This window comes from Tenrec ecaudatus, chromosome 13, assembly GCF_050624435.1.
Source record: "Tenrec ecaudatus isolate mTenEca1 chromosome 13, mTenEca1.hap1, whole genome shotgun sequence".
Lineage (NCBI taxonomy): Eukaryota > Metazoa > Chordata > Mammalia > Afrosoricida > Tenrecidae > Tenrec > Tenrec ecaudatus.
This window is the reverse complement of record NC_134542.1, coordinates 99295441-99305767: the sequence shown is the minus strand read 5'-3', so window position 1 is coordinate 99305767 and position 10327 is coordinate 99295441. Positions and strand designations below refer to the sequence as shown.

General features: G+C 37.3%; 1 pseudogene; it reads left to right on the top strand.

The window, feature by feature from the left end:
* The first annotated feature begins 1656 nt into the window (after window positions 1-1656).
* Window positions 1657-2035, top strand: LOC142424950 (cytochrome c oxidase assembly protein COX20, mitochondrial pseudogene; annotated as a pseudogene).
* Window positions 2036-10327: the final 8292 nt, after the last annotated feature.

Here is a 10327-nt window from a genome sequence, read left to right as displayed (position 1 = left end):
TTATGGTTAGGATTAGGGGTGAGTGTATGATTAGGGTTAGGATTTCAATTAGGATTAGGGTGTGTTTGGGTTTTCAATAGGGTTAGTGTTTGTTTAGGGTTAGTGTTATTGTAAGGGTTAAGGTTTAGGTTAAATTGGTGGTTTGGGTTAGGATTAAGGTTAGTGATAGGATTAACATTAGTCTTAGGGTTAAGGTTAGATTTAGGTCAGGGTCAGAGTTAGGGTTGGGTTAGAACTAGTGTTAGGGTTAGAGTTAGGTTTAGAATTTGTGTTTAGGTTAGCATAAGGGTTAATTTAGGTTTAGCGTTAGGGCAAGGATTAGTGTTGAGTGCACAGTTTGGGTTAACATTACAGTTTTGGTTTAGGTTAGGGATAGGGTCAAGTTCAGGGTTAGTGTCATGTTGGCTTTGCAATAGGCTTAGGGTTTTTAGGGTTAGTGTTATTGTAAAGGTTAGGGTTTAGGATGTAAAGCCCGTTCAAACCCAGCAGCTGCTCCACAGGAGAAAGAACAATGGTGCTTCCATGAAGATTTACAGTCTTGGACCTCCATAAGGCATGTTATCTGGTTGCTATGACCGGAGAGTTAATGGATAGCCGTGAGGTTTTTTTAAGTATGTAAAGAGGTAATTCGGTGTTCTTTGGCTTTCCTTTATTCTTAAAAGATTTGAGCATTTTCATTGCACTTTAAATCGGTTGCATTTTTTCCACTAACCTATCTGTTCATATTTTTTACCAAATTGCTTCTAAGCTTTTTTGTTGTTGTTACTAAGCTTTCCCTTCTCTCTGGTAGTTTCACATAAATGTAATGTGTATATCTATTTAATGTACACTTAGTCTATTTCTAATTTTTATTTTCATATTATTTCTGCTATCTTTTTCATATAACAACATAGAAAAATAATTTGTAAAAATGGATGTAGGGAAATCCATCAAAAGTATCTTTTTTGTTAGGTGTTTTGTAAAAAGCTTTCACTGACACGTATGCCCAGAAGATAGTGAGTTCCATTTATATTAATTATTAGCATTTAGGTAGTGTGATAGGTTTGATGTGGGTGGACCCAGATTATTCCATGATCTGATGTGGCCAACTCCTTGATGGGATCCACTGAGGAGCAGCCAATCCATTGTGGACAGATGATAGTTAAGTACCACCTCCTTAATTTGGAATGCAGGCATACTCATATCTTGGCTCATCTACCTTACTAGCTGTGAGCCTCTCTCTGTCTGCTTCTGAGATGACTCACTGCATACCTGGTAGAATGTAAGAAAACAGGTCAATTCCCATGTTAGCATTCTCTCTACTTCATCTGCTTGCTTCCATCTGGCCATTTAAAGTGAGTTACAGTGACTAGGGATAGAAGAGCCATCCTAAATAATTTTACTTCATCACATACAATATGAGAGTAAGTCAAATCACATGCACCATTTATTCCAAACAAAACTTGTTTGAACATTTCATCTGCAATCAGTCAATACATGCAGACAAGTTCTCTCAGAAATATACTGATCTTAGGCTGGTTAGGAGGTCTTCAAAATTAACGTCCAATCAAACAGTGGCTTGCGAGTGAGCTAAGATGGTGGAGAGAAGTGGTTGGACAGGTTGGGTGGTGAATTCTGCTCTGGTGGCCCTTGGTTGTAGGGGAGAGGTGCAAACTCATGGCTGCTGAGCTGGAGCCTGGTGAGCCAGAGAAGAGGAACGCGTTTATTTTATTCTAGCCCTTTTAGTCTCTAGGGATTTTAGAAGTTGAAAACATTCCAGGTACCTGGGATTCAGTATTATATGGCTCATTAGGATCTGTTGTGTCTGGCCTTGGACATTTTTTTTATTAACTAGTCGAATTAGAGAATATTGTAATGTTGGGGTAGGAGGATTTATTTTAGTGACTTTAGCATGCTGGTCCCATTGTAGGTATAATTATGCAAAGCAAAAAATACAGCAAAGAATTGCCAGAGAAGGAATTGAAAATAATATTTTATATGAAAGCCCCACCTTGATCCTGAAAGAAAACCAACTAACAGCAACCGCAGCAGCTAAGCAGTCCTTAAGCGGAGAGAAGCACAGCCCTCTGAAGCTGGTGTTCACAAGGCTGACAACTGCACAGGACACTGTATGTACAGTCAGAAAGCTTTCAAGCAAACAATTGAAGAATGGAGTGAGTTGTTATTGCACACACGTGCACGCTCGGATCAAATGAACTCTGGCCCTCTACCTGCCAGAAGAATGCCGTTCTGTGTAACGTATCGTGGACTTCTCTATATTAAAATATGGACATAATTTACTGGCAGTGCATTGGAACAATAAAAGTATAAAACTTAAAAACAAAACAAACAAAAACCAGTGGCTTCCAAAAGGATCTGCCGGTTAAATTCAAAGTGGAGAGCAGTTAGTTCCAAAGTTACGATGACTCTTTGGAGGGTTGGCAAAATGGCAATCCAGATAGCTGTTTTCCCCTCAAGGGACATGGGACAGTCACAGGGGAAGAGGGGGGAAGAAGACTGCAAACAGCATTGGTGAGGGAAAGTCCCGAAAATTGAACCAAAGAACCACCCCCCACCCCCACCCCCATGACAAAGCTCTGCTTATTCTTCAAAGGTAGCAGGGGCTGTCCTACTTGGAAACCTCATTCCATCTGCTCTGGTCTTGGACCCCTGCAACCTGGATCTCGCTACTTCATACTTCATGTTGTTCCCCCAACTTAACATTTGAAAGGAACGTGATTTGAATTCCTGGATGATGCTCAAACTGCCCTTTTGATGTGGTATGAATTACGGAGCATGGAATTCTATGGGGAAGGTTAGAGGGGTGGAAAAAGTGCCTTCAGAAGTATACAGACCTATAAGGAAAATATGCCCATAAAGAAATGCTTCACAATTTGATAGTTTTGTATAGGAAAATAGTCTATGAATTATAGTAATACTTTTTCTTTATCCTTATATGTTTCTGTTTATGCAGTTAAAAAATAATTTACCTAGAGCCTTAGATATAAATGCTACATATATTTAAAGGTATAGATAAATGTTAAATGGACTTAATTTATTTAAAAATATATGTACATACACGTATTATACATATTTAAAATGAACATATCTAACCCAAGACTATTTCCAGAAGTACATTCAACATCCTAATTAAATAATTGAGAAAACTGAGGCATGGGGAAATTAAGTAATTTGCTCAGGATGTAAAGCTAATGGAAAATCAAGTCCAGATTTTAACCTAATATTGATCCAGAGCTCAAGCTCTTTATCACTGTAATATCTTAGTTCATTCCACTTTTTTGGTCAATCAATATTGAATAAAAATGTGGAGTCTCTCAACACAAACTCTGATAAAACTATAAGTGAATCATTTTATTTTTTTTCCTTTTCTTTTTTTACATTTTATTAGGGGTTCATACAACTCTGATCACAATCCATACATATACATACATCAGTTGTATAAAGCACATTCCCTGCCCCAATCATTCTCAAAGCATTTGCTCTCCACTTAAGCCCTTTGCATCAGGTCCTCTTAACACTAGAAATTTATTGTGAACTCTAAGGGAAATAAAAATACCTCCGATACCTCCAATATAAATATATAAATAGCCAATTCCATATTTACTTGACAGATACAAAATTATAATTCATGTCACCCTTTTAATGAAGAAAAGCATCTACGTACAATCTGTATGTTTAATACCTCACACGCAGAAGTCTTGTTGGTTATGTTTGTTAAGATAAATTTCCAGGAAAATGGCCAAAGAGTATTATCATTTAAATAGTATCGTTAGTGATTGCATTCCGGGTTAGAGTCACACTTCACTGTCACACATTATTAGCTGTACATTTCCATTGTAGTTACAAGGAAATGGTTTCATTCCTGCGAGGAAAATCCTTTCAGTTTGATTGTGTAATTCAACATGGTATCCATAATGGAACTAGATGTCAGAGGTCAAACATCATTGAATCCTGTTGAACATGAGACACACTGAGCCATTGGAGGTGTCCACATTCCACTCAAGGCAAAAATAAATCTCCAAGTAAATATTTTTATGCACCAACACCCTAAAAATATGGCCTGCAGTGCACACTTCAGTACTGGTGCCTGCACACACCTTTAGGTACGAAATTCTAAATCCTTCCCCTTGTATGCTCTGCAAAGCACTGGAAGGAACTAGGCATACTACAAATATCAGACCAAAGATTTTTGGCTAGAATGTTTGAACCACATCTACAAATTCACATTAATCCAGAAAACAATCAGATTAGAAGGAACAAAAATCATCAAGAGATGATGCATGTTAAAGAAGATGAATATGCCCAGTGCTCACCAGGAGAATGCAAATTAAATCACAATGACACACCACTTCTAATGGATAAAAGTCTAACACATCAAGGACCAAAATTAACAAGTGTTGGTAATCGAATGGTACAAATGGTCATCTGACACCTAAAAATGGGAATATAACAAAAAGCAAAGCCTTTTGTAGACCTATTTGGCAGCTTATTAAAATGAAAGGCATCTATAGTATGACTATTTTCATAACTGTGTTAGTCCGGGTAGACTAGAGAAACAAATCAATGGAGACTCATATGTGATTAAGAAAGGTTTATATACAAGAGCAATTGAATATTGAGAAAACATCCAAGACCAGTCCAGATCAAGTTCATAAATCTGATATTAGTCCATGTGTCTGATACCAATCTATCAAGTCCTCTTCAGACTTAGGAAGCACAAACAATGATGCCGAATGCAGGAAGATCACAGGTCAGTGGTTTGGAAGTCTTCTGGATCCAGTGGCATTGTAAGCATCTTAGCACTGGCAGGGGTCTCCACATGGCTTCTCTGGCTCCAGAGGTCTGGTTGCATCAGGGAGGTCCATGAGGCTTCTCCTCAGGGATGTGTCACAGGGAATCAGCCCTGTCAGTAGAGAATTTCCAAGGAGTGAGAAGAGAGTTTCTCCTGCCTCCAAGGAACAAATACAGGAGTTCCCAGAATTCTCTGGAGAAGGCCATGCCCACACAGAGGCCTCCTTGGCTATGATCTGATTGATAGACTAGACTCCACCTCTTCACTCTTAATCTTCTCAAGTCCCAAGTTGACACCAGATTATGTAACTACCACAGTAACCATCTAATTGTCTTCTTAATTGATGGATCAAATCAAGTGAAGACTAATCAAGCCCCTTTGGTTTAAAATTGAGAAACCAATCTGGAAATTTATGATAAAACAAAATATCAAGAATATGTAGGATAGATTTGGAAAGGAAGAAAACGTTGGCAGACTTTGCTTTACTGAACATGGAAATTTCTTATAAAATTAATTAATACAATATGATTTAGTCAGAAATTACTAATAGGTCATTAGAACAAAATGAGGAACCCAGAATTGCAATCATGACTATATACACAATCAGTTAATATTATAGTATTAAAGAGAAAATACTGTTTTGTTAATAAAATATGCCAGAACAATTGGATTTCCAAATTAAGCAAAGCAAAATTAGATTCTTGGTTTACAGCATATGTTAGATAAATATTTGGATTTCAATGCCAAAAGATAACTACATTTCAGAAGAATATTGCAAAGAGTATGTTTTGACTACAGGACCAAAAAGAGTTTCTGACACAAGAGGTGAAAAGCACAAAACACAAATGAAAGATTTAAATACTGTGTAACATTAAAACGCACACGTCCTTCATAGACATAGATACTAGAAATTTTACCAAAATCAGTTCCCGTAAGAGTAAGATATTTGCAAAACAAATAACCCACAAAGGAACAGTAAAGACACCAATTCACACAACAAATGTTTAATGAGGATTAACAGCATTATAGATATTATTCTAGGAATTGAAGATACAATCAAGAACAAGCCCTGCTTTAGATGGAGTTTACATTTCACAAAAGGAGAGGGATAATAATGATATAATTACATAGTATCACTGAGGGTAAGATGGAGAAAAATAAAGTATAAATGAGATCATGAGAGGACAAAGAAGATACTGTGTATGTACACATATATAAGATCTTTATTTATTTTGACCAGTTATTTAATTTATAGGGACTAGTGAAAAATGGAAATATAGGGACTTTTATTCAAAACGAATGGGGAAATACCATGAAAGGCATTGCAATATAAAGTTTTTGGCTTCTTCCACAGTTTCTCAATACACAGTGGTGCTTTTTATTTACTAATTAATGTCATTGTAACAGGGAAAATTAAAATTCTACAATGTTTATATTGTACAATGATTTTCAAATCTAAATAAGTTAATTTAGTTCACATGTGAAGTCACAGAAATTACACAGTTCATATAACATAATTGGGACACGAATGTGTATTTGGTTCTTTCCAGAACAGAGGAAACATGCACAAATGAAATCAGTAGATTTTATTTTACTTCTTACTATGATGGGCATGTTTAACCTACACTCTCTTGCCTTCAACGCACTGATTACATGAAATGTTCTGGATATATTTTGGATACATCTGGATCACTGATCAGCTTTCAAGGATGGAGAGTAAAAGGAACTGCAGGTTGGTCGATCTTTCCTATTCTTTCTTATAGCATCCTTGTCAGCACAGGTGGATTACTAATGGAGAGATGCAGCATGCCTAAGAAAGGTGTAATAGGCTTACTTGTTCTGCTACGTTTTCCTTTTTTTTTTTTCCCCCCGTGGGGCTGGGGGAGGGTGTTTGAAAGTTCCCTTAGTCATAGACCTACGACATTTACCTGGTACTTGTTCTGAGGCTTCCAGACACCCACACCTTGTGGTTTTGCCAGAATTTGTGCCCATGGACGTCACAAAAGCTATCTATGAGTGGGTGGCAAGGACTGATAATGGACTTGCCTACTGTCCATATCACCACTGCCAATATATATGCATGTTCCATTGTCTTATTAGAGTTTTCTCTTAAAATATAACTTCCAGAAATTATTTGTCTTAAACATATTAAGAATCTAAGATGCCAATGGTAGAGCACTAAACCCAGCCTGAGTCTTTCTGAACATGCACTCTTTGCCCAAGTCACAGAAGTAGGAAGTCAGCCATGATATACATAGATATAAGTAGGGATGTAAGTGATAAGTGATAGGTGATAGCTAGATTCAAACCAAGCCAAATTCATGGCCACTGAGTCAGTTCTGAAGCATAGCAGCCCTCTACAACAGACGAGAACCACCCCTGTGGGTTTCCAAGACTGTAACTCTTGACAGGAGTAGAAAGCCTCATCCGTCTCTCGCAGGGGGGCAGCTGGTTTCAAACTGCCAGGCTTGAGGTTAGCAGTGCAATGTGTAACCGCTATGCAACCAGGACTCCCAGCTGGATAGGTGAATTATCAGAAGACCTCTTAAAAAATGAAAGGAACCTGGTGAAAGAAACAGGTGATGAGAATTGATGGTGACTGTAGTCAAAATCTGGATACATTTTGATAAGACTAGAGGCTCTCAAAGGTGAGTTTAAAGAGGGAAAAAAAGAAATCAATAATAACTCAATGTTTTGGCCTCAGAAACAACCAAAATTAAGTTGTAATTTAATGAAATAAGGGCTAGTAAAGCTGGAGAAGTTTTGATAAAGGGGAGATACCTGAAGTTACATTTTGATGAAGCTTAAATACTGATTATACATCAAATTGTAAATATCCGTTAAGCAGCTGGAAGTATTGTCAGGTGGAACAAAGACTCCTGAGCTAGTACTGTAAATGGCGAGTAGTCAGCACCGCGGTGATGTGGCATTTAAACCACGAAGAGTGAGGAAATCTCACTGTGGTAATGAGTGTATGTGGAAGAGAGGTGGGAGGGCTGCGGGCACGCCAGTGTTCAAGATTAAGAAAGGGAGGCCCAGCCTATGGAAGGAACTGAAAGTTAACTTTGCAATGGACTTATCTCTCCAACCATATTCACTCCTCTGTGAAGGAGGAGTCAACCTCTGCTTCCTAAATTTGCTGGGGGGAAAGGATAGAAAGTTTCTCACTGTAACCTCCCTCCTCGGGTGCATTCCCTATAGGTATCCAAACAAATATAAACATTTAATCCTTTCACTTATTGATTTGTATTATTGCTAGTTCCTTCCCTAAGAGTTTCCGTGACTTGTCAACTTTCCAGGACGGTAGGCATCGCTTACCATCTTTGTGATTGTACTGTTGAATCCATTGGCTTGGAAGAAAAGGCACTTAGTTGAAATATGATCCTTTTTACAGAAGTAAAGTAGGCTCAGTCTTAAAGCAATCTTAAATCAAGCTCTTAATCCTCCTTTTGAAGGCAATAAAAATGAATTTTGGTTGGCATAGCTATCACTTTAAGCTACAAAGTGAATTATCTTGACCACAAAACACCACCAAAGCTACTGCAAGGTCATGAGTCTGAAAAGACAAATGCTATTTCCACTAAATTTTTCTCCTGAAATATATACAGTCAAGATAACAGGAAATATAAGTTTATCTTTTCTCAGTAATTAGAGGTTTCTGTATTTCAGGTTAAAATTGCTTTAAAATAAGCATGCTTTCTACAAAAATTTCTGGTTTTAGCATGTTAACAGGTGATTTAAAATTTTTCTTTTTTTTTTAATCATTCATTAGGGGCTCATCCAACAACATATTCCTTAAACACACAACTTTTACATTTTAAAGTTGTCAAAAAGTTTCTTTTTGAGCTTTACTCCTCAAGGTTTCCTCGGTGTTTTTAATTTGAACTAGCCTGTGTTGATGACACTATGGATACATAAAATTGTCCAGTTGTTAGCAAAAGTATTTCTAAAATTTACTTCATAGCATAATTTACTATTGTTGCTATTTATAGCAACAATATATGGTGATATAATATATGGTGTCTGTTGTGTACACACACATATACACCAATATACTTTGTCTGATGGAACTTTTTACAGCATCCTTAATCATGATACACAGGAATAGTCGGGGCTGGGTAGCATTGTTGGAGAGTACTGGAGAAGATGACATAAATTAGGTACAGAGTAGTGTTTCAAGCATGAAATTATGAGAATAATATAGTTGAATAAAGGGGTCATGGAAAAAATTTAAAAATTTTTAATTAAAATATTTAATGAAAGCTAATTTATGTAAGAATTTTGTAAAGCAATTCATCATCACTTTAAATTTCAAATAAATTGGTATATTTTTACTGAGACATCATATCAATAAAAGCCTATTCTTAAGGATAATAAATGACTAAGGAGCAGGAGATCAATTGTCATTCCTTAAGATGCTCTTTATGGTGACACCATTTTTGTGTGTGCAAAGTTAGAAATAATCTGAAATTTGAAAATATACAATTAGTTTACTCGTATCACATGAATGACATAATCGAGTCTTTGCATTAATTTATTTAATCTGTAAGCATCAATTCATTGCCTCTGCATACAAAGTAGTCTTAGTATAGGTGATACCTATGCAGTGCTGTTGAGTAGATTCCCACTCATATTGACCTAGATATAAAAATAAAGAACAAAAAATCATATCATTGTGAATGAGGGGGAGTGAGGAGTGGAGACCCAAAGCCCATCTGTAGGCACTGGACATCCCTTTACAGAAGGGTCGCTGGGAGTAGAGGAGCCAGTCAGGATGCAAGGTAGCAATGATGAAACATACAACTTTCCTCTAGCTCTTTAATGCTTTCTCTCCCCCCCTCACTATCATGATCCCAATTCTACCTTTAAAAAATCTGACTAGACCAGAGGATGTACACTGGTACAGATAGGAACTGGAAACACAAGGAATCCAGGATGGATGATCCCTTCAGGAGCAGTGGTGAGAGTAGAGGGTGTGGTAGAATAGGGGGAACTGATTACAAGAATCTACATATAACCTCCTCCATGGGGGACAGACAACTGAAAAGTGGGTGAAAGGAGATATCGGACAGTATAAGATAGGACAAAATAATAAGAATTTATAAATTATCAAGGGTTCACAAGGGAGGGGGGAGCAGGGAAGGAGGTGGGAAATGAGGAGCTGATACCAAGGGCTCAAGTAGAAAGCAAATGTTTTGAGAATGATGATGGCAACAAATGTGCTTGACACAATGGATGGATGTATGGATTGTGATAAGAGTTGTGTGCTGTACGAGCCCCAATAAAATGTTAAAAACAAACAAACAAAAAGTCCTCACTGTTAATGAGTCAATTCTGACTAATGGCAACCCTGTAGGACAGGGTAGAACTGCCCTTGTGGGTTTCCAAAAGTGGAACTCTTTAAGAGAGTATACAGCCTCATCTTCCTTCTGCAGAGTGGCTGGTGGTTTCGAATTGCTGACATTGCAGCTAGCAGCCCAACTTGTAAACACTACACCAATAGGGATCCTTCTATAGGTTTCAATAATTCTGGTT